The sequence below is a fragment of the Myotis nattereri genome (genome assembly GCF_964212035.1).
Source record: "Myotis nattereri genome assembly, chromosome: 2".
Classification (NCBI taxonomy): domain Eukaryota; kingdom Metazoa; phylum Chordata; class Mammalia; order Chiroptera; family Vespertilionidae; genus Myotis; species Myotis nattereri.
In genome coordinates this window covers 95,288,767-95,314,336 of record NC_138076.1, presented here as the reverse complement: position 1 = coordinate 95,314,336, position 25,570 = coordinate 95,288,767, and positions in this window count along the sequence as shown.

The window sequence follows — 25,570 nt, the reverse complement described above, 5'->3', positions numbered from 1 at the left end:
TGGCGAAATGAGCAGAACGACCAGAGACCAGAACGACCGCTGCCCCTCGCCCCGGCCAACCCAGCATCCCAGTGGGATGTCCCCCAACCTGGTCAGGGGCGGGGCCGCCAGTAAACTGCCTCTGGCCCCTCCAGCAAGGACTCCCACACCGAGCCGGGGCCCCCATCAGGGCAGGCCAGCCAGCCCCAACCCGTGTACCGGGCCTCTATCATCATGTATAATCAAAGGCTAACACTCAAATTGCCCTTAACAATGGAACGACCAGAATGACTGCTCAACCAGTCACTATGACAGTGATGGCGAACCTTTTGAGCTCGGCGTGGCAAAATTTGGAAAAATCCTAACTGAAGTCTGGTGCCGTGTCACATACAGAAATATTCCAAAAAAAATTTTTTCTGGTATTTGCAACCATAGTAAAAGACAAAGACTTTTATTTTTGATATTATTTTATATATTTAAAGGCCATGTCACAAGAAAAAATCGAGCCAAAAATGAGTTCCCGTGTCACGTCTGCAACGCTTTTCATAGGTTCGCCATCACTGGTTTAGACCGTCGAAAGAAATCTGCTGGCTATTGATATCATTAGTAAAAATGTGGATGCCCCAATGTAACTATTGCAAACACACACACGTGTATATTATATGTGTTTAGTTAAATGTTATCATTTGTTGTACTAGCCTTTGAGCAGTATTGACAATGATGTCATGGGTGTGGATATTGGTTTTATTTATCATATGTTCAAACATGGAAAAAAAAACCCTCCTCTACCCCTGGCTGATATGGCTCAGTGGGTTGGAGCATCATCCTGTGCAGCAAAGGACTGCAGGTTCAACTCATACCTCACATGCTGACAATGGAGCCCAACTGAGCCTGGAACCCAGGTAACCAGGCAGCCACATTCTGTACCTGCCCCTCCCATCTCACTGGGATAGAGACATTGGAGAAGACACCATGTTTTCCTGTTGTCTGCCCTTGTCCCGAGGCCGATGCCTCAAGAGAGGCAGCGATGAGAGTGTGTTTAGTCGTGGTCGCCGCTGGGTCCGCACTCAGAGGAGAGGACGCCTTTGGCCCTTTTCCCGGCGGGATCCAGAGGTAACACAGGGAGGTTGGGTTTGGGCCAGGCCACCCCTCTGATCCCAACTGAGCGGCCCTATGTCCCCTCCCCGTGTGTTTGGGGGATGGGGGGTGAAGGGAGTGTTCACGTGGGGAGGGTCTGTCCAGAACAGGAACAGGCTGGGTTCGGGGGCCAGGACCAATCATGTTCACACCCCAGGTCAAGGCTGGCTGGGTGGCCGTGGAGGGTGGGTGGCACCCTCTGCCCTGAGGTCTGTCCTGAGCCCTGGAGGTGAGTCTCCTTTCCTCTCGGTGGATGTCTGTGTAGACACAGGGCTGGACTCAATCCAGGAGCAGAAGGTCCAGTGGGCAGAAGCAGCAGTGACTAGGGCCGGGCTTGAGTGCTCCCAGTCAGCTGCCGGTCACTGTCATTGCAGACCTCCAGCCGGGCCAAGAGGAGGTCTCAGCTGGTCAAAGAGGAGCAGCAGCTGGGCCATGAAGACCCCCGCCCCACGCCCAGCAGGGAGGGGCCGGTGAGCCACACCACTTCAGGCCAAAGCAGGCCTGAAGTGAGTGTGGCCACCTGGGCGTCTGGGGAACCAGGGCCCATGGGGGAAGGGAGAAGGCCTCCTCCACCAGCGCCAACCAAGCCCCACAGGCCTCCAACCTCGAAGCCGCTCCTTCCCCACAGGCGGATGGCCATTGCCAGCCTGGCCCTGCAGTGCTGGGGCTATGGTCATCGCAGCAGGCAACAAGACCGGGAACTTCAGGAGGCCGAGCCGAAGGGTGAGAAGATGGGTTGGTGAGGTGGAATGGGTGGGGAGGTCCAAGTGAGCTTATGGGGAGGGATTGTTGCCAGACACACAGGGACCACCCCAGAGCCTGGCCGGGAGCAAAGACTGGCCTCAGGGTAATGCATTGAGGTAGAAGTAAACTTAGCCCGAGGCAGTGATCTCATTGGAGAACACTCCTTGTTACCCTTCCCCTTTCCCCCAAGATGTAGCACTCCTTGTTTTTCGAAGGAGACAAATGCTTGTATGCATCCATTTTATGGTCTTGATTTTCTCCACAGTCATCCTGTAAACCTTTAGTTAAGGGCTGAAACATAGACCCCTGTTTCATTAAGAAGCCTGGCATAGTCTTTTTGATATATGTTTTGAGAACTTAGTGATTTAGAAGCATTTTCTTTCCAGAAACTACCAACTGTGGTTAAATGTGGTTTCTGTTTTTGTTTATTAGGACTATTAATAAGTAACCAATCTTTTAGAGTGATGCTGCCCCTTAGTAGCTATGTCTATGAGTTTATAATCCCCCGAAAAGCAATTTCAGAATCTTTAGGAAGCATTGGGTTGAAGAGACCCAGTGCTGATCTATTTTTCTTACCTACCTTTAGAATGAGAGGAAAATCTCCATCACACAGATGTGCAGAGATACCCAGTAATTGTTCATTGTTAGAGGGTTAATTAGTCACACCAAGGTCCACTAGTTTTGCATGAACAGATATTCTCACTATTTACAGAGTTGCCATCTCCTCTTTTCATTTTCTCCTTTCCAAATTTCCATTTAAATTACTGTTTGAGTCACTACCCAGCTGTTGCTATGATTCATTCCACTCTTACGTGAGTGTATGAGTCAGGCTATGACTTCCTTACACTTTATTTTTGTGCTTCTAACATTTCTAAATACACTACATATTCATTTGATTCTTATGCTGTTATATATTCATTTTATGTTTTCTGACAATATTCTTATTTTATTAGTCTCTGGCTCTTTTCACAGAAGTGTATTTTACCACTGTGTGTGTGCATGTGAGTGTGCGTGTGCGTGTGCATGTGTGTGTGCGTGTGTGAGTTCAAGAAAAATGGAATAGATTACAAGGAAATATCACTTTCTCCACAATGGAATGAAGTCTGACAGTCAAGCATAGCTATAAAATTTCAATCACAGTAGGATGTAGAGCTCTCCATTTACTTCTCTTTCCTGCAGCTAAGGAGAGCTATGATTAAGCAGTAACGGGCATATAACTAGGAGGGAAACAGAGCAATTACAGCATTTGAGTATGTGATTTATTTTTTGATACAAATGCAAGAAACTCCAGATCATAGAGGACAGAACATATTTTTCCAATATGTGATCCTGCCTAGACATATTGAGTCTACTAGTAGTTCTGTGTTTAGGAAAATCAGAGCAAGAAGTCTCCTTCTCTTAATGTCTCTAAAGCGGTATTCCAATATAACTGGAAGAATAAAATCACTGCTCTCTCTCTGAGATAGGAGAAAGGATATAGTCATCTAAGAACTTAGGGAGTAGTCACCGTGATAAATCTAATACCCATACATAGTTATCCTATACTAGAGGCCTGATGCACAAAATTCGTGCAAGAGTAGGCCTTCCTTTCCCTGGCTTCCAGCAACGGCTTCCCTCTGTCACCCGGGACCCAGGCTTTCCTCTGGCTGCCAGCAGGCACCCAGGACCCAGGCTTCCCTTGCAGCCCCAGCTTTGTCCAGAAGGACACCCAGAAGGATGTCCAGTCTAATTAGCATATTAGGCTTTTATTATTTTAGGTAATAAAAGCCTAATATGCTAAGTATCCAGTCTTCTGGTCAGCTGTTCAAGCAATCAAAGCTTAATATGCTCTCTATGACATGGACTGGCCACCAGGGGGCAGATAGTAGACCAGTTGACCAGTAGCTATGATGTGCACTGACCATCAGGGGGCAGACAGTCAACTGGTTGACCAGTCGCTATGACATCCACTGACTACCAGGGGGCAGACGCTTTGAGTGGTAGGTTAGCTTGCTGCTGGAGTCCGGCTGATTGGGACTTAGCGAGACAGGCCAAACACGCCCTGGAGCCCTCCCATGGTCTCTCCCTGGCTGCCAACCTCCCGTGTCCTTCCCCAGCCATGACTGTGCACTGGTGGGGTCCCTTGTCCTGGCCTGCACCCTCTCGCAATCTGGGCTGAGGGACCCCCCCTGCCCCCCCGAGTGCATGAATTTCGTGCATTGGCCTCTAGTTACAATATGATTGACTATATTCCCTATGTTGTACTTTACAACCCAATGACTATTTTGTAACTGCCAATTTGTACTTCTTAATCTCTCCCCCTTTTTACCCCTTCTCCTACCACCTTCCCATTTGACAACCATCAAAATATTCTCTGTATCCATGGGTTTGTTTTTGTATAGACAAGGGCTTAGTTACATTTTCCTTAACTTGTTGTACAAACTGAGAAGTTTGAACAGTTTGTACCATGGATGAAGCAGCAATACCCACAGAAGTAAGTAACATTATGAGGGCAAAGATTCCTGCAATTAACATTCCAAGAAATCTTTTTTGTTGTTTTAGGATCTTTACCAGATCATGTAACAGTTGATAGGTTTGATGAGATTCCCAAGGCTCGGTAGGAACCCAAGCGAAAGCAGATTGTTTTAAAATCACGAGGGAATCTTTTTGGAATGTAGAGTTAATGCTATCACAGCTGATTTTTTATTTCCATTTGCACGAAATATCATTTATATCCCTTTACTTTTAGTCTGTGTGTATCATTCTGAGGTGGGTCTCCTGTAGGCAGCATGTATATGGGTCTTATTTTCTTACCTATTCAACTCCCTATGTTTTTTAATGTATTTTTTATTGTTGATAGCATTGTAGATATCTCCCTTTCCCCTCCCTTATACCCCTCCTCCCAGCCCCAATCCATCCCCTTTGTATACTTATATACAAAAATACTATATCAACCAAAGGACTTGCATGCATGCAGATAAGCCCAACCAATGGACACAGACAATAGGGGGCGGAGAGCATGAGTGTGGGGGGTGGGGGCTTATGGGGGGATGAGGTCACATATGTAATACCTTAATTAATAAAGAAGTTAAAGATTGAAAAAAACACAAAGATACTATATATATAAGTATCTTTGGTTTATTTCTTCTTGTCTCCCCAACCCCACATTGAGGAATATTAGTCTGTTCCATGCCTCCCTATGTCTTTTGACCTGAGCATTTAAGCCATTTACAATTAAAGTGATTATTAGCATTACATATTTACTGCCATTTTATTCTTTATAACTATGTTCCTCTAAGTTTTTTTTTCTTTATTATTTTTCTTAAAGAAGATCCTTTAATATTTCTTGTAATACTGGCTTGGTGGTACTGGACTCTTTTAGTTCTTTCTCGTCTGGGAAGATTTTATTTCTCCCTCTTTTTGTAAATAAAAGCCTTGCTGGGTAAAGTAGTCTCAATTGTAGGTCCTTGCTTTTCATCACTTTGAATATTTCATGCCAATCTCTTCTGGCCTGATATGTTTCTGTTGAGAAATCAGCTGACGGTTTTATGGGAACTCCCTTGTAGGTAAATAACTTTCTTTCTCTTGCTCTTTTAAGATTTTATCATTTTAATTATGATCCATCTTGTTGTGGTCCTCTTTGTGCTCATCTTATTTGGGACTCTCTATGCTTCCTGGACTTGTGTGCCTATTTTCTACACCGGGGTAGAAAAATTTCAGTCATTATTTCTTCAAATAAGGTCTCAATCCCTTTCTCTCTTTCTTCTTCTTTTGTTACCTCTATGATATTGTTTTACTTCAGGTTGTCTCAAAGGTCCCTTTAACTATCCTCACTTTTTAAATTCTTATTTCCTTTTGCTGCTCTAATTGGGTGTTTTCTGCTACCTTATCTTCAAAATTGCTGATTTGATTCTTTGCTTCATCCAACCTACTGTTATTCCTTGTAGTTCATTTTTCATTTCAGATATTGTATTCTTCACTTCTGACTTTTTAAATGGTGTCTATGTCCTTTTTTCATGCTGTTATAGTTTTCATAAAGTTCGTTGAAGTACATTAAACCCAGTAATGAAAGTATAAGTTATTCAATGAATTACTCTTGGGTAAATGGTAATATAGAGGGTATAGAGTTAACTCCCTGTCTCATGCCAAACATGAGATTTGAAAGAGATGGAAGAGTTGCATGTTTAAAAAAAAATGATTCAAGAGGTAGAATTAAAAAAAAAATAGGAACATCAAATTGATCCCATGATACAAAAAACTATTATGGCATATGAAAAGGTAAAAACCATAAAGGCAAAGATTGATAGATTTGACAATATAAAAATTAAAAACATCTGTATCAGAAAAGTAATTTAAAGACTAACATCTGGGAATAGTCAAATGTCTTACTGATCGAAAGAAATAGATTTTAAAACATACTAAAGGAGATAGGAAATGCACCCCCCAAAATGTGTGATTAGTTTAAAAATTAAATGTACTATTAATCATAGAAGTAAATATTAAGATATTGAGATAATATTTTCCTTGTTAAATTGAATTACAATCCTCATGTGTTCCTGTTGCAATAGAATTAGTTATTTTCACACACTGCAAATTAACATGCAAGTTTCTTGAAGACAACTTAGAAACCTGTTTGTATTCATTGACCCCAAAATTTTACTTTAGGAATTTAATTTCATAAAATTAGAACTACGCATAATAATTGATGATGTACAAGAGCATTCATTGCAGATTCTAGAAATAAAAAAAAAACCCTAAAACAATGTAATAGTAGAGTGTTGATGAAATTATAATTATACACTTGTTAAAAATATCTAGCAGCCATTTTAAAGTCATATTTTCAGGGGTATTTAATAATGTAAGAAAATATATACTAAAATTATAAAGTAAAAATATAAAAATAGTAAAATATTTATTAAATATCTACTGTGTGAGGTATTGTCTCATAGCATAAATCACTGTCATTTGTTTTACATATAGAAAGGATCTTTATATAGACAGAATTGCAACTTTGTTAAAATGTATATTTAGTCATAAAAATGTTTATGCAGAGAAAAACATGACAAAATGTTAATAGTTGCATCTCAATGTTGACACGTTCATTTATGTCATGTTTTCTGTGTTTTCCAATTTTCTACAATGAGCTTATAATAATTACTTTCTAAAGTAACAAATTCCAATTTTCTTTGAGTTTCACTCTAAAAAAGGGATGAAACCTTTCCTTAGGCTACCTTAGTTTAGAGATGGGCTAGCATTTTCAAAGAGCAATTGATTCAATAAAAATGAAAAATAAAGAAAAATTATGAGAGAGAGAGAGAGAGAGAGAGAGAGAGAGAGAGAGAGAGAGAAAGAGAGAGAGAGAGAGAGAGAGAGAATGCCTATCTGACTCTGTGTAGTAAAGGTTCCTGTCCCTCACAGGCAAGTGACTTCTTTCAACCTGGTCCAGAGCAACACAGGACCTGTCTGCTAGAAAGGCTCTTGTGTATACCTTGGCTTTTTCTTGGATCAAATCGAAGGCTCAGCATTAATACTTCCACTGATTGTTCTTGATGGAGAAATACCCTTTATCTGATGACACACTTGATATGATATAAAGTAGTTCAAATTTGGCTTTTTAATAGACTTATAAAGATTAATATGCACAGGCCAGATTTCTTTTTACCCCTTCAGTAGAAGACCTTACATAAATTGAATCATAGTCTTTGGGAAAATATAGAACATCCACAGTTTTAGCAACAGGGGAGAATATCTTGCAAATTGAAGGGTCATAATGGCCTTACATTATGTTTATGTTCTCACAGTAGTAAATGATATCTGGTGTCACCATAGGCCTCTTACAATATTTTGGGTAATGAACCTCTTCTGACACAATGTCACTAACCACATTCCATGCATTTGAACATCAAGGATTAGAGAGTTGTCAAAGGTCACATAAAAAGCAGAGGGAATTGAATTCTGAACCTAGCATGGATTTTGGCTCTTCCCCTTCTGTACTCCTCTGATCCCACTAATATTCCAGCAGAAGTGTATTTAGCACAGTGCTAGATATGCTTATTTCTAATCCTCACACCAATCATACTATGAGGTTGATTTTGCTTACAGATGAGGAAGTTGAGATGCAGTGATAGTAAATAACTGTCCTACTCTCAGTCAGCTAACAGATGCCAAGATGAGACATACATACATGCATGACAAATCTCAACATTTCCAGACTTTCGCCAGGAAGCTCATTATTGCAGATCCCTACAAAAGAACACACACACACACACACACACACACACACACACACACACCCCACAAGGAATTCCATAGGCCATGGATCCAATGCCCATTTACAGCTACCTTTTAGACCTGTTTAAGTTAACTCAACAGACTTCAGTGTACCCTTTCCTTCTCTGTTAGTTGCTTACAATAGAATTCTATTAAAATCCTGTTCTCAGGTGTAGGATGTTATAGTTCTACATGGGAGTAAGGCATACACCATGAACCACTGTGTACATATGATAAGACTTGCCTTTTAGTTCAGCTTGAGGTAATCAGATGTGCTTCTTATACGTAATTAACATTTTGGTTCAGAATTTATTTAGTTTTATAAAATTAACTTCTTTTATATTATTTAAAGCAAACCTAGCTCATACTCAAAGGCAACAATCTCTGCCCCCAAAAATATAATGTGAGCCAGAGTGTAACTTTAAGTGCACCCATTAAAAAACATAAAAATAAGTAGGTGAAATTAATTTTAAAATATTTTGCTTAATCAAATATATTTAATAATCAATAATTGATATTAGAGCATTACAGAATTATTTTACTTTTTTCATATTGTCTTCAAAATTCAGTGTGTCCGTAACCGGTTTGGCTCAGTGGATAGAGTGTCGACCTGTGGACTGAAAGATCCCAGGTTCAATTCCGGTCAAGGGCATATACCTTGGTTGCGGGCACATCCCCAGTGCGGGGTGTGCAGGAGGCAGCTGATCGATTTTTCTCTCTCATCGATGTTTCTGACTCTCTATCCCTCTCCCTTCCTCTCTGTAAAAAATCAATAAAATATATTTTAGAAAATTCAGTGTGTATTTTAGACTTAAGCACATTTCAATTCAGGTGAGTCACAGTTTCAGTAGCTACATATCACTAGTGTCTAGTGTCAGTGGTATTAGATAATACATCTTTAAAGGGATATTGTCAGTTTAATTTATTTTTCATGTCACTAAAACAAGCATGTTAAACTCGCGGCCCATGGGCTGTATGTGGCCCGCAATGAATATTTTTGCAGCGCAGCCAATATAACAAGTATGTAAGAAACGTTTTTATAAAAATTTCGTAGCTTAAGTTTTACAATATTCTGTTATACATAATTATTAATAATGAACTACAACATCCGCTAATGACTGATTACTATAATCGTGTTGCATTTCCCTTACGCACCTTATGCGCAGGTGCACCATTTCTTTGCACTAATACTAGCACCGAATATTTTAGAAGCTGATTGCCACGTCATTAGTCTTGGACTGGCCTGTTTGGTGTGCACAAGAAGAAATATTTTGCTTTTGGAGAACAAGAAAAATAGGTTTGTTTGCATTATGCTTATTAATTTGTGCAGTTATTTAGTGTCTGGTAAGTTAATGTTCAAGAAAAAATATTAATTTTTATTAAAATGTTTTATTATTTTATGTTAACGATTACTCATTTATTTCAGCCCTTTGTATTCAGCATGTTTCCATTGAAATAAACCTATGTTTCTATAAAATTTGAAGCTTTTGTTTTTTTGTGGCCCACATAAACTTAAACCTTGTTTATTTGGCCCCTGCTAGCCTTTGAGTTTGACATGCTTGTACTATAGGAACATTGAAGAAATAGCATCAATAATGGATTGAGTATTTGCCCAGTTGGATTTTACTCAAACAATACTGCATCTTTGAGAATCACCTATCACAAATGTCTTTATTTTGTTTTCTTTATTATGGCAACAGCACTTAACATGAGATCTACCCTCATGCTATTATGGCATTCTTCTAATTGGCTTCCCATATCTACCCTTGCTCCTCTCCAATCCATTCTCCACATGGCACCAAAATACCTTCCAATTCTTTCAATACTCCTTCCCACCAAAAATCTTTGCACATTCTTTTCCCTCTATCCAGAATTCTTTCCCCACTCCCACCCTTGCCTTTTTGCTTGACTGAGTCCTGCTAACCCTTCAGATTTCAGCTTCTTCATCACTTCCTCAGAACATTCTTCCCTGAGTGTCTCCCCAATTATAAGTCTCCTATAACATTCTCAATGGCAAGCCTCTCATTTATACCATTCATCATCACTGAAATTTGATTAACATCTGTTTCCTCTGGTAGAATGAAATGTCTATAGAGACAAAGATTGGATCTGCTTTGGCCCACTACTGTGTCTAACACACAGTAGGAGTCTCATAAACATGTGCTGAATAAATGCCAATAAAGATATATCAGATTAGCATGACCAGTGTGTTCAGTGGTTGAGCATTGACCTATGAACCAGGTGGTCACAGTTCGATTCCCGGTCAAGGCACATGCACGGGTTGCGAGTTCAGTTCCCAGTAGGGGCCATGCAGGAGGCAGCCAATAAATGATTCTTTCTCATTAATGCTTCTCTCACTTTCCCCCTCTCCCTTTCTCTCTGAAATCAATAAAAATATATTTTAAAAAGATATATCATATTAGATGGGTACATGCATTATGATGTTCTTAATAAGCAAACACAGGAATGCCTATGAATAAGCGTTAGAGAATTATTTTCTAAAATGACCATCTTAGAGAAGAGATGAATATTTTTAACTTTGTGACCCCTGACAATTGATATATCAATGAAGGAATGACTTAAAACAAATTTCAGTGACAAGTCTCATCACTAATCTTTTAAAAATATATATATTTTTATTGATCTCAGAGAGGAAGGGAGAGGGAGAGAGAGAAACATCAAGGATGAGAGAGAACCATTGATCAGCTGCCTCCTGCATACGCCCCACTGGGGATTGAGCTCAAAATCCGGACATGTGCCCCTGATAGGAATCAAACCTGGGGCCCTTCAGTCCACAGGCTGATGCTCTATCCACTGAACAAAACCAGCTAGGACTCATTGCTAATCATAAATAGGGTTTTCAGTGTGCCCCCTTGGTTGCATGACTTTCTCCTTTTACAAATTTTAAACTCTAAAACAAGAGAGGGAATGTTTCACTCACAGCCTAAAACACAGAATCCTACAAACAAGATGAAAGAGAGAGAGAGAGAGAGAGAGAGAGAGAGAGAGAGAGAGAAAGAGAGAGAGAGAGAGAGAGAGAGAGAGAAGAGAGAGAAAGAGAGCAGAATTTAAACTCTGAATCCCTTTTTGAAAGTCATCATAAGATTAAAGATAAAATGTGAACTCTTACGTTAAACTCAGAAATTATTTTCTGTACTTTATTCTGTATTTGGCATTACCTTTTTCCAAGATACATCCATTAAAAATGACTGTATTCATGAGATACTAAGCACTTGATACTAGTGCTTTGGTCAATTATTTCACTGTTCTGAAACAATTTTAATTAACGGCTTCTGATTACTCTGGGAAACAAACACTTTATGCCAAAGAGAATAGAAATCATGGAGACAACATGTACAATAATCAAGAATCTGAATGTAGTTTTCTCTAGGAATTGAAATCATTTCTTAAGAAATTCAATAGGACTGTTTCACCAGAAAAAAATCTATTGCCAATTTTATTTACAGATCTTCCTATTCCTGTGTGATCTCTTGTTTTATAAAAGCAGGTAGTTTCAAGTTTTGACGTACCTTAGCTTACTAGAAGCAGGAAAACAATCTACCAATTTCAAATTTAGCATCATATAACAAAAGTTGTCTGGAGCCCAACAAAGGTTCAAACCTTACCTATTCTGTTTCTCTAGTCTCTCTTTAATTCTCATCATGTGAACCCTCCTAGAAAAACAAAGCAAAAATGAATCCTGCTGACAACCCAAAGGACACATCACCTTTCAAGAAACTGTGCTTAACTGGGTTCTAAGAGGTTTAGTTCTATCATAGGTTTTATGCAATGATTATCTATTCTTAGGGAACCTAACTTGAGGTCAGGCAACTAGATAGTAGAGGAAGCTACCAATCTTGTTAAAAAGACTATTTGAGAAACATTTATACCCTAAATTTTTAAAGACTTTGTCCCAATAGCCCAAGTTCTTTGCCATAATTTTCAATGCAGATATACCTCATTTTATTGTGCTTTGCTTTATTGTACTTCACAAATACTGATTTTTTTTTTCCAGTTGAAGGTTTTTGGTAACTGTTCATCAAGCTAGCTATTAGGACCATTTTACTAACAGCATTTTCTCACTCCATGTTTCCGTGCCACATTTTGGAAATTCTCACAGTATTTCAAATTATTATTATTTACTAGAGGCCTGGTGCACAAAAATTTGTGCACTTGGGGGGTGTCCCTCAGCCTGGCCTGTGCCCTCTCGCAGTCTGGGACCCCTCAGGGGATGACCACCTGCTGGCTTAGGCCTGCTCCCCAGGGGATTGGGCCTAAGCTGGCAATCAGACATCCCTCTGGCAGCCCGGCAGCCCTGGAGGGATGTCCACTTGCCAGCGGGGAGCAGACCTAAGTCGGACATCCTTAGCGCTGCTGAGGAAGCAGGAGAGGCTCCCACCACCACCGCTGTACTGGCAGCCATCAACCTGGCTTGTGGCTGAGCAGAGCTCCCCCATGTGGGAGCACACTTACCACCAGAGGGAAGCTCCTGCATTGAGCGTCTGCCCCCTGGTGGTCAGTGTGTGTCATAGTGACCAGTCATTCCCAGTCTCTCTGCTGTTAGGGTCAGTTTGCATATTACTCTTTTACCATATAGGATAGAGGCCTGGTGCATGGGTGAGGGCCGGCTAGTTTGCCTTGAAGGGTGTCTAAAATTAGAGTGGGGGTCCCGCGTGGGTGCCTGGCCAGCCTGGGTGAGGGGCTGATGGTTGTTTGCAGCTGGTCACACCCCCTTCAGGGTGGGGGTCCCCACTGGTGTGCCTGGCCAGTCTGGGTGAGGGGCTGAGGGCCGGTGACTGAAGCTCCCAGCCTCTGCTTTTTTTCTTTCTTTTTTTTTTTTATTCTGGGATTTATTTACCTTCTATAATTGAAACTTTGTTGCCATCACTGGAGCTGAGAGCCGGCACCTGCTTGCTCCAGCTCTGAGGCCACAGCCGGCTGAGAGCAGGTATCTGGGGTTTGTTTAGCTTCTATAATTGAAACTTTGTTGCTTTCAGAGCTCAGAGCCAGGCCGTGGCAGGTGGGGAACTTTGGCTTCCTCCATCACTGGAGCAAGCAAGCCTCCTGCTCGCTTCAGCTGTGTGGCTGCTCGCCGCCATCTTGGTTGGGTTAATTTGCATATTGTGCTGATTAGCCAATGGGAGGCGTAGCAAAGGTATGGTCAATTACTAAGTCTGTCTATTATTAGATAGGATTATATTTGTTATGGTGATCTGTGATGTGATCTTTAATGTTACTATTATAACTGTTTTGGGCCATCATAAACCTTACCCACATAAGCTGGCAAGCTTAATTGATAAATGTGTATGTGTTGACTGCTCTACACATCAGCTGTTCAGTTTCTCTCCCTCTTTTTGTGCCTCCCTATTACCTGAGACAATAATATTTAAAATAGTCCAGTTAATAACCTTAAGTGGCCCTAAGAGTTTAAGTAAAAAGAAGAGTTGCACAGGATCCCAACATGGTGGACAGCAGGACAGCAGTTAGGGAAAGAGTGTGAGTGAGTAAAGGAGTGAGAGGGGCATTTGTGAATGTGTGTGGTGTGTGCATGTGTGTGAGTGAGAGACAGATAAATCTCACAGGAGTTTCAGGGGCTGGAAGATCATGCTCTCCTGGACAAAGAGGCCCTGCTACCTTCACAGACACTCCCAGGCTGGGTGTGGCTCTGGCACAGAATCCACAACATCTTGAAGGGGAGATCAGCAGAGGCTAGGAGCCCAGCCACACCAACACCCAGAATGGCCTTGGAACCACCCTTAACCTGGGCAGTGAGCCACTCATCAGCCATAACTCACAAAGTATCCCTGCTGGTGGTCTGCAGTGAGTAGCGTGCTACCTTGCCTTAAGCTCCCAGACACACAGCATGAATGCACACCATAGGCACCTCCCACAGCAACCCTCCCCAGCTCCAGGATCACACAAAGTCAGGGCACATCAGAGGGTCCTCCCATTCAATATCCCCCACCTCCCTGAACCATCCACGTTCCCAACCCCCTGGGGACTCAGATCATGCATACCACTCTGCCCCCCAACAGCGAACATGTGAGTACACACCAGAGGGACCTCGCATGTCACCACACAATAGGCATTGGGGCTACACAATGAGTTGCACACCAGAGGGTTCTGGGACCTCACAGAGAGTCACACACCAAAGAAACTGTGTGCATGCCCTCACTGACCCTGAGCATCTCCAGCTGACACTTGAGGGACCAGACCCAAGGGGAAAGGGAATACAACTCAGAGCAGAGACAATAAAGTCTTGAGACTCAAGGAAGACTCAGCCTCTGGGCTAAGGAGTCCCTACCACAGGACTACTAGGGGCATCAAACTCTTGGACCTCAACAAAGTTGCCCAAGGCCAGAAAGAGACAGTGACTCACATTACCTAGAAATGAATGCAAAGTGACAGCAAAAATGGGGTGTGGGAGGGGGACAAAGAAATAATTCCCAAAGAAAGAAAAAGAAGAATCACCAGAAAAGGAACTAAAAGAAATGGAGGCAAATAATTTGTCAGATAAAGAATTCAGAGTAATAGTTATAAAGATGCTAAAACATCTGACTGAGAATTAAAAGCAGCTCAATGAGAATTATAAGGAGCTGAATGAGAAATTCACCAATATGGATAAGAATCCAGAGGAAATGAAGAATTATGTAGTGGCAATAAAGAACACCCTGGCCCTAACCGGTTTGGCTCAGTGGATGGAGTGTCAGCCTGTGGACTGAAGGGTCCCACGTTCGATTCTGGTCAAGGGCATGTACCTTGGTTGCGGACATATCCCCAGTGGGGGTTGTGCAGGAGACAGCTGATCGATATTTCTCTCTCATCGATGTTTCTAATTCTCTATCCCTCTCCCTTCCTCTCTGTAAAAAAATCAATAAAATATATTTTAAAAAAGAACACCCTGGAAGGTTTCAACAGTAGACTAGAAGAAGTTGAGGATCGAATCAGTGAGTTAGAAGACAGGGAAGAAAAAACTACCCAATCTGAACAGCAACTGGAAAATAAATTAAAAAGCTGGAGGAGAGTTTAAGAGAGCTTTGGGACAACATGAATGAATGCAACATCTGCATTAAAGGGGTGTCAGAAGGAGAAGAAGCTGAAGAATAGAAAGCCTCTTTAAAGAAATAATGACAGAAAACTTCCCTGAGTTAGGAAAGAAAAAAATCATACAAGACCAGGAAGCACAGAGTGTCCCAAACAAGATGAACCCCAAAAGACCTACACCCAGACACATCATAATGAAAATGACAAATGTTAACAACAAAGAAAGAATCTTAAGAGCTGCAAGACAGAGACAGAAAGTTACCTACAAGGGATATCCTATTAGACTATTAGCTGATTTCTCAACAGAAATACATTAGGCCAGAGAGGAGTGGCAGGAAGTATACAAACTAATGGAAAGCAAGGGACTGAATCCAAGACTACTCTATCCAGAAAGGCTACCATTCAAAATTGAAGGTGAAAACAGGAGCTTTGAAAACAAAAACAGGCTAAAGGAGTTTATTACCACCAAGCCAGCAAAGCAAGAAATCATAAAGGAATAGAAAGAGAAGGAGAAACACAGATATAAAGAATAAAAATGTCAACAAACAAGTACCTATCAATAATAACCTTAAGCAAAAATATATTAAATGCACCAATCAAAAGATATGGGGTGGCTGATTGGATAAAAAAAATACATTACCCATATATATGCTGTCTACAAGAGACCCACCTAAGAACAATGGATTCACACAGACTGAAAGTGAAGGGATGGAAAAACATTCTTTAGACAAATGGAAATGAAAAAAAAAAAAAAGCTGGAGAAGGAATACTTATATCTGACAAAAGATAACTCAAAGTGAAGGTCACAACAAGAGATAAGGAAGGCCACTTTTAAATTAAAGGGTGCCATACAAAAAGAGGATATAATTATGGAAAACATATATGAACCCAATACAGGAGCATCCAAACACATTAAAAAGAAAAAAATGGAGAAACTAAGATGGCGGCATAGATAAACACCGGGAAATAGTCGCCTCCCACAGCAATTGAAAATTATCCCAAAGGAAGGAGCAAACATCCTCCAGAAAAACAGGAAGGCTGGCTGAGTGTAATTTCTACAACTAGAAGAAAAGAAAAGCATGCTGAGAGCCAGAGGAGCTGCGGAGGCTGAGTGCAGAGGTACGGCGGCAGCTTGCGCACGCGGAAAGGGGGTGGCACCTGAGGACGCGGCTGTCTTTTTGAATCACAAGCTCCCGACTGCTCTGAACTCCGGTTCTGGGAAGTCTCTGGGGACCCAGGTCTCATATGGGGAGAGGCTGGTCTGTCAGGCGGCAGCGGGCGAACTTGAAGGCAGATTTCCCTCAGAGGTGCTTGCAGCCGTTACCCAGACACTGAGACGCGCGACTCCGGCGCGGAGAATCAGCCATTGCTTCTTTCTCCGCCCTTTGACTCCCTGAGACCCCGCCCCACCCAGGCTGCAGCAGAGGCTTTTGCATGTGAATGTACCTGACTATAGCCCAGCCAAGCAGACCCTGAACTTCCAAGAGAAGGCCCGAGGCCCCGCAGCGGCTTGCATTGCTTCACAGCTGAGCCTCTCCGTGGCTCCAGCTGTGTGGCCTCAGGCAGGGGCTGAATTAGCACCTCCTTAGATCCAGGAGCCACTGTACCCAGTGGTCAGAGGGGGACCATTCTCCCACTTCAGACACAGCTGCTTCCCACAGCCAATTGGCCTGGAGGTCAATTCCTCCCAGTGATCCTACAACAACCAAGGCACCAAGAGTGCACCAAGAGTGTCCACCCCAGGTAACTGGGGAGGCTGAGCCACTGGGCCCTACAGGACACCTGGCGCGCAGGGCCACTCTATCAACACAGGGAAGCAGCCAAAATGCGGAGACAAAGAAACAGGTCACAATTGGCAGAAATGGAGGAGGGCAGACGACTGGATATAGAGTTCAAGGCCACGTTTATAAGGTTTGTCAAGAATTTTATGGAAACCGCTGATAAATTTAATGAATCCCTCAAGGAGTATAGTGAGACCATGGAGGACATGAAAAAGGACCAACTAGAAATTAAGCATACACTGACTGAAATAAAGAATAATTTACAGAGATCCAACAGCAGACAAGAGGATCCCAAGAATCAAGTCAAAGATTTGAAATACAAAGAAACAAAAAATACCCAACCGAAAAAGAAAAAAGAAAAGAGATTCCAAAAATATGAAGATAGTGTAAGGAACTTCTGGGACAACTTCAAGCGTACCAACATCAGAATTATAGGGGTACCAGAAGGAGAGAGAGGGCAAGATATTGAAAACCTTTTTGAAGAAATAATGACAGAAAACTTCCCCCACCTGGTGAAAGAAATGGACCTACAAGTCCAGGAAGCGCAGAGAACCCCAAACAAAAGGAATCCAAAGAGGACCACACCAAGACACATCATAATTAAAATGCCAAGAGCAAAAGATAAAGAGAGAATCTTAAAAGCAGCAAGAGAAAGACAGTCAGTTACCTACAAGGGAGTACCCATCCAACTGTCAGCTGATTTCTCAACAGAAACCATGCAGGCCAGAAGAGAGTGGCAAGAAATATTCAAAGAGATAAATAGCAAGAACCTGCAACCAAGATTACTTTATCCAGCAAAGCTATCATTCAGAATGGAAGGTCAGATAAAGAGCTTCACGGATAAGAAAAAGCTAAAGGAGTTCATCACCACCAAACCAGCATTATATGAAATGCTGAAAGGTATTCTTTAAGAAGAGGAAGAAGAAAAAGGAACTCTTACCATTTGCCACAGCATCGATGGAACTGGAGAGCGGATAAATACCACAAGATCTCACTTATTTGTGGAATATAATGAACAACAAAAACTGATGAACAAGGACTGATCCAGAGACGGAGAGGCTTTGATTGGACTGTCGGGCCTTGGAGGGAAGGTAGGGGAGGGTGGGGGCAAGGGGGAAGGATCAACCAAAGGACTTATATGCAAGCATATAGGCCTAACCAATGGACACGGACAACGGGGGGGTGAGGGGATGAGCGGGGGGTGGGGGGGTAGAGGGCACACATATGTAATATCTTAATCAATAAAAAAAATATAAAAAAAATAAATGAAATAAAAAGAAAAAAATTCTGGAAGATATTAAGGGAGAGATTGACAGCAATACAATTATAGCAGGGGACTTTAGTTCCCCATTGACATCAATGGATAAAACTTTTAGATAAAAAAATCAACGAGGAAACAGCAATCCTAAAAGACTCATTAGATCAGATGGAACTAACTGGCATCTTCAGAACTTTCTACTCCAAAGCTAGAGAATACACATTCTTCTCAAGTACACATAGGGCATTTTCAAAGATAGAACACATATTAGGACACAGGCTAAGTCTCTACAAATTCAACAATTGAAATAATATCAAACATCTTCTCAGATCACAATGGCATATAATCAAAAATCAACTACAATAAAAATTTCAAAAACAATAAAACCAATCAAAAACAATAAAACAAATGGAGGCTAAATAGCATGCTATGGAACAACAAATAGGTTACCAAAGATATCAAGGAAGAAATAAAAAACATTCTGAAAAGTAAGGACAATGAAAACAAAACAATCCAAAATCTATGGGACACGGTGAAAGCTACCCTGAGTGGCAAGTTCATAACAATACAGGCCTACCTAAAACACAACAAAACAAAACACACAAACAAAAAAACATGCAATCCTATCTAATAAAAGAGAAACATGGTAATTAGCCATACCTCCACTACCCATCCCATTGGGTAATCAGGGCGATATGCAAATTAACTGCTAGCCAGGCAGCTTGAAGCGAACATGAGGCTTGCTTGCTTCAGTGACGGAGGAAACCAACGTTCCCCGCCTGCCGCTGCCAGCCTCTAAGCTTCCAGATTGAAACATTGTTACAAAATAGAAGCTAAACAAAACCCCAGAAACCTGCTTTCAGCCAGCCGGGATCTCAGAGCTGGAGTTGAAACAGTGTTTCGATTATAGAACCCAAACAAACCAGATACCTGCTTTCAGCAGCCGAGGCCTAAGAGCTGGAGCCAAGCCTCAGAGCTAAAGCTGGCCCAGAATAAAAAAAAAAAGTAAAAAAGGAGCGGTTGGGAGCTTCAGTGACCTGCCAGCCTGAAAAGAGCCCTCAGCCCCTCACCCAGACTGGCCAGGCACCCAAGCGGGACCCCCACCCTGATCCAGGACACCCTTCAGGGCAAACGAGCCCGCCCCAACCCATGCACCAGGCCTCTATCCTATATAGTAAAAGGGTACTATGCCTCCCAGCACCGGGATCAGCGTGACGGGGGCAGCGCCCAAACCCCCTGATCGCCCGGTGGCTCTGTGTGTGACAGGGGGCAGGGCCACAACCTCCCTATCCACTCTGCTCTGTTCATGACAGGGGAAGGCACCCCAACCCCCTGATCAGCCCTTCTCTGTGCCTGATAGGGGGCAGATGCCCAACCCCCTGATCGCCCTGGGGCTCTGTGTATGGCAGGGTGCGGCATCCCAACGCCCCCCCCCCCACCACGGGCCCTGCCCTGAGTGTGACAGGGTGTGATGCCCCAACCCCCTGATCCACCCTGCTCTGTGTGTGACAGGGGGCGGTGCCCCAACTCCCCTATCGGCCCTACTCTGTGCGTGACAGGGGGGAGCTCCCCAACCCCCTGATTGACCCTGCTTTGTGTGTGACAGGGTACAGAGCCCCAACCCCCCTGATGGGCCCTGCTCTGTGAGTGACAGGGGGCAGCGCCCTAACCCCCTGATTGGCCCTGCTCTGTGCATGACAGGGGGTGGTGCCGCAACCTCCCCATCGACCCTGCCTTGAGTGTGACAGGGGGTGGCGCCCCAACCCCCCTATCGGCCCTACCCTGAGCGTGACTGAGGGTGGCATCACAACCTCCCAATCCGCCCTGCTCTGTGCATGACAGGGGGCAGCGCCCCAACTCCCCAATTGGCCCTGCTCTGAGCCCTACCAGGGGCTGCACCTAGGGATTGGGCCTGCCCTCTGCCACCCGGGAGCAGGCCTAAGCCAGCAGGTTGTTATCTCCCGAGGGGTCCCAGACTGCGAGAGGGCACAGGCCAGGCTGAGGGACCCCCCTCCCCGCCGAGTGCACAAATTTTTGTGCACTGGGCCTCTAGTAAGTTATATAAACCTACAACTTAAAGAAGTATAAAGAGAGCAACAAGAAAAGCCCAAAGTAAGTAGAAGGAAGGAAATAATAAAGATCAGAGCAGAAATAAATGACATAGAGACCAAAAATATACAAAAGATCAATAAAACCAAGAGCTGGTTCTTTGGAAGCGTAAGTAAGATTAATGAATTTCAAGCCAGGCTCAACAAGAAACAAAGAGAGAGGACCCATATAAACAAAATTAGAAATGAAAGAGGTGAAGGGACAACCAACCCCACAGATATACAAAGGATTGTAAAAAAATTACTATGAAAAACTCTACTCCAAAAAAAACTGGACCACCTAGATGAAATGGACATATTCTTGGAAAAATACAATCTCCCAAAACTCAATCAGGAATAAAGAAAAAACCTGAATAAGCTGATAACTATTGATGCAATTGAAGCACTAATCCAAAAACTTCCAGGAAACAAAAGCCCTGGTCCAGACGGATTGACAGGGAAATTTTATCAAACATTCAAAACAAACAAACAAATAAACAAAACTAACAAATATCCTCCTCAAACTATTCCAAAAAAATTCAAGAGGAAGGAACATTTCCAATCTCTTTCTATGAAGCCAGCATTACTCTGATTCTAAAACCAAAGATAAAAAGCAAGAGGCTTACAAGCCAATATCCCCGATGAACATAGATGCTAAAATTCTCAACAAAATTCTAGCAAATCAGATCCAGCATTACATTTAAGAGATCATACTCCATGACAAATTGTGGTTTATTCTGGGGATTCAAGACTGGTACAATATTCACAAATCAATAAATGTGAAACAGCTCGTTAACAGACTGTAAGACAAAAACCACACAATCATATCAGTTGATGCAGAAAAACATTAGACAATATCCAGCATCCTTTTTTGATAAAAATTCTCAGCAAAGTGGGAATAAGGGGATCAGCCCTCAACATAATTAAAACCTTATATGACAAACCTATAGCAACATCATACTCAATGGGCAGAAACTAAAACCATTTCCCCTAAGAACAGGAACAAGACAGGGATGCCCACTTTCAACACTCCTTTTTGACATGTACTGGAAGTGCTTGCCATAGCAATCAGAAAAAGAAGAAGAAATAAAAGGCATCCAAATTTGAAAAGAAGAAGTTAACTCAACCAAGAAAAGTCAAAAAACCTGAATAGGCCGATAACTATTGAAAAAATTGAAACAGTGATAAAAAAATCTTCCAGCAAACAAAAGCCTTGGTCCGGACAGCTTTACAGGGGAGTTCTACCAAGCATTCAAAGAAGAACTAAAACCTGTCCTCCTCAGACTATTCCAAAAAATTCAAGAGGAAGGCACACTTCCAAGCTCTTTATATGAAGCCAGCATTACCCTAATCCCAAAACCAGATAAAGACACCACAAAAAAAAGAAAACTACAGGCCAATATCCTTGATGAACATAGATGCTAAAATCCTCAACAAAATTCTAGCAAATCGGATTCAACATTTCATTAGAAAGATCATACACCAGGACCAAGTGGGATTTATTCCAGAGATGCAAGGATGGTACAATATCCACAAATCAATAAATGTGAAGCTCTTTATCTGATCTTCAATTCTAAATGATTGCTTTGATGGGTAGAGTAATCTTGGTTGTAGGTTCTTGCTATATATTACTTTGAATATTTCTTGCCACTCCCTCTGGCCTGCATAGTTTCTCCACACTTCCACACCTCTGCACCTCCTATCGGACTCAATGCACTTTCCTCTTCCCTTCTAGTTGTACAATTTCCACTTAGCCAGCCTTCCCGTGGTTCCGGATGCTATTCGTTTTGTCTTTTAGTTGTAGTTTTAATGTGGTTGTACGCGGCAGCAAGTTCAAGTGTTTACCTATGCCACCATCTTGGTTGTCTCCAAGCTACTAGATTTAATAAATAAATTCAGCAATGTAGCAGGATACAAAATTAACACCCTGAAATCTATGGCAGTTTAATACACCAATAATGAACTCACAGAAAAAGAAACTAAAAAAAAAAAAATCCCATTTACCATTGAAACAAAAAAAAAATTAAGATACCTAAGAATAAACTTAACTGAGGAGGTAAAGGACCTGTATTCAGGAAACTACAGGGTATTGAAAAAGGAGATAGAGGAAGATATAAACAAGTGGAAGAATGTATGGTTTTTATGGATTGGTAGAAGTAACATCATTAAAATGTCCATACTACCCAAAGCAATCTATAGATTCTATACAACTCCTATTAAAATACCAGTGGCAATACAGTCCTAGAACAAACTATCCAAAAATTTATATGGTATAATACAGACCCTGAATATCAGCAGCAATCCTGAGAAAAAAGAAGAACAAAGTTGGAGGGACACAATACCTGTTATCAAGTAATATTACAAAGCCACTGTTCTCAGAACAGCCTGGTATTGGCACCAGAACAGACATATAGACCAATGGAACAGAACACACAACCCAGAAATTGACTCAAGCCGTTATGCTCAGTTAACATTTGACAGGAGGCAAGAGCATATGATAGAGTCAAGACAGTCTCTTCAATAAATGGTGCTGGGAAAATTGGACAGGTAGATGCAAAAAAAAAATAAAAATGAAATAGACCACTAATTACACCATACACAAAAATAAACTCAAAATGAATAAAAGACTTAAATACAAGACACAAAACCATAAAAATCTAAGATGAATCCATAGGCAAAAAAACATCTCATAGCTATATGTTTACCTATACATCTCCTAGGACAATGGAAACTAAGGAGAAAATAAACAACTGGGACTACATCAAAATTTAAAGCTTCTGCATAGCCAAATAAAACATCAACAAAACAACAAGTGTGCCCACTGCATGGGAAAACATATTTGCCAATGTTACATCTAAGAAGGGGTTAATCTCCAAAATTTATAGTGAACTCATACAATTTAACAGAAGGAAGCTAAACAAACCAATGAAAAAATGGGCAAAGGACCTAAATAAATACTTCTTGAAAGTGGACATACAGAAGGCCAAGAGTCATATGAAAACATGCCCAAAGTCACTAATCATCCAAGAGATGCAAATCAAAATGACAATGAGGTACCACTTCACACATGTCAGAAGGGCTGTCATCAACAAATCAGCAAACAGCAAGTGTTGGTGAGGAAGTGGACAAAAAGGAACCCTAGTGCACTACTGGTGGGAATGCAGACTGGTGCAGCCTCTGTGGAAAACATTCTGGAGTTTCCTCAAAAAATTAAAAATGAATCTTCCATTTGACCCAGGCTCCCACTTCTAGGAATATATCCTAAAAAATCACAAACACCAATCAGAAAGAATATATGCACCCTTACGTTTATAGCAGCCTAAGTGCTCATCAGTAGATGAGTGGATTAAAAACTTGTGGAGCATCTACACAATGGAATACTATGCTGCTTTAAAAATAAAAAAGAACTCTTACCATTTGCAACAGCATGGATGAACCTGGAGAGCATTATTCAAAGCAAAATAAGCCAGTCAGAGAAAAATAAGTATCACATGATCTCACTAAATTGTGGAATATAATGAACAACATGAACTGGTGAACAAAAACAGATCCAAAGGCACAGAAGCATCAAACAGTCTGTCAAACCTCAGAGGGATGGCAGGGGAGCAGGGTTGTGTAGAGTTCAACCAAATAACTTATCTATCTAATCTAATAAAAGAGAAACATGAAAATTGACCACACCTCCGCTACGCCCCAAGCCATGCCCAACAGCCAATCAGAGTGACTATATGCAAATTAACCCAACCAAGATGGTGGCCAACAGTCATGGAGCTGAAGCAAGCAGGAGGCTTGGTTGCCCCGGCAATGGAGGAAGCCAAGCTTCCAGCCTGCCCTGGCCAGCTGTGGCCTCCACTCAAGGAAACAAAGTTTCAATTATAGAAGATAAATAAATCCCAGATACACAGCCATCAGCCCCTCACCCAGGCTGGCCAGGCACCCCAGCCGGATCCCCACCCTGATCCGGGACACCCTTCAGGGAAAACCAGCTGGCCCCCACCCATGCACCAGGCCTCTATCTTATATAATAAAAGGGTAATATGCAAATTGACCCTAACAGCAGAATGACTGGGAATGACTGGTCACTATGACACACACTGACCACCAAGGGGCAGACGCTCAATGCAGGAGCTGCCCTCTGGTGGTCAGTGTGCTTCCACAGGGGGAGCTCTGCTCAGCCACAAGCCAGGCTGACGGTTGCCAGTACAGTGGTAGTGGTGGGAGCATCTCTCGCCTCCTCAGCAGCACTAGGGATGTCCGACTGCAGTTTTGGACTGCTCCCCGCTGGCAGGTGGACATCCCCCAAGGGCTCCTGGGCTGCCAGAGGGATGTCTGACTGCCAGCTTAGGCCCAATCCCCTGGGGAGTGGGCCTAAGCCAGCAGGTGGTCATCCCCTGAGAGGTCCCAGACTGCAAGAGGGCACAGGCTGGGCTGAGGGACCCCCTGAGTGCACAAATTTTTGTGCACTAGGCCTCTAGTATGTATATAAACATAACCAATGAATACAGACAATAGGGAGTGAAGGCCTGGCTGGGGGTTAGAGGCAAGCTGGGAGAGGTCAATGGGGGAAAATTGGGACATATGTAATACTTTCACCAATAAACTTTTTAAAACAAAACAAAACAAAACAAAACAAAACAAAACAACAACAAAGAGTTGCACATCTCTCAATTTAAATGAAAAGCTATAAATGATTAAGCTTTGTGAAGAAGGCACATTGAAAGTCAAGATGGGCTAAAGCTAGACCTCTTGCATGATTAAGTTAACCAAGTTTTGAATCCAAAGAAAAGTTCATGAACAAAATTTAAAGTGCTATGCCAGTATAAACACAAATAATAAGAAAGCAAAAAAGCCTTATTGCCAATGTATACATAGTTTTAGTGGTCTGGATAGAAGATTAAACCAAGCACAATATAAAGTCCTTTTTCCCTATAAAGCCTCATTCAGAGAAAAACCCTAACTCTCTTCAATTTTATAGGACTGAGAGTGGTAAGGAAGGTGCAGAAAAATGTTTGAAGCTAGGAGATGTTGGTTAATGAGGTAAAGAAGCCATTTTTATAACATAAAAGTGCAAGATGAAGCAGCAAGTGCTGATGTAGAGGTTGCACCCTGTTATCCAGAAGATCTAGCTAAGGTAACAAAAGTTGCTACACTAAACAACAGATTTTCAATGTAGATGAAAGAACCTTCTATTGGGAGATAATGACATTTAGGGCTTTATTAGCCAGGAAGGAGAAGTCAATGACTGGTTTCAAAGTTTCAAAGAATATGCTGACTTTCTTGTTAGGTGATTA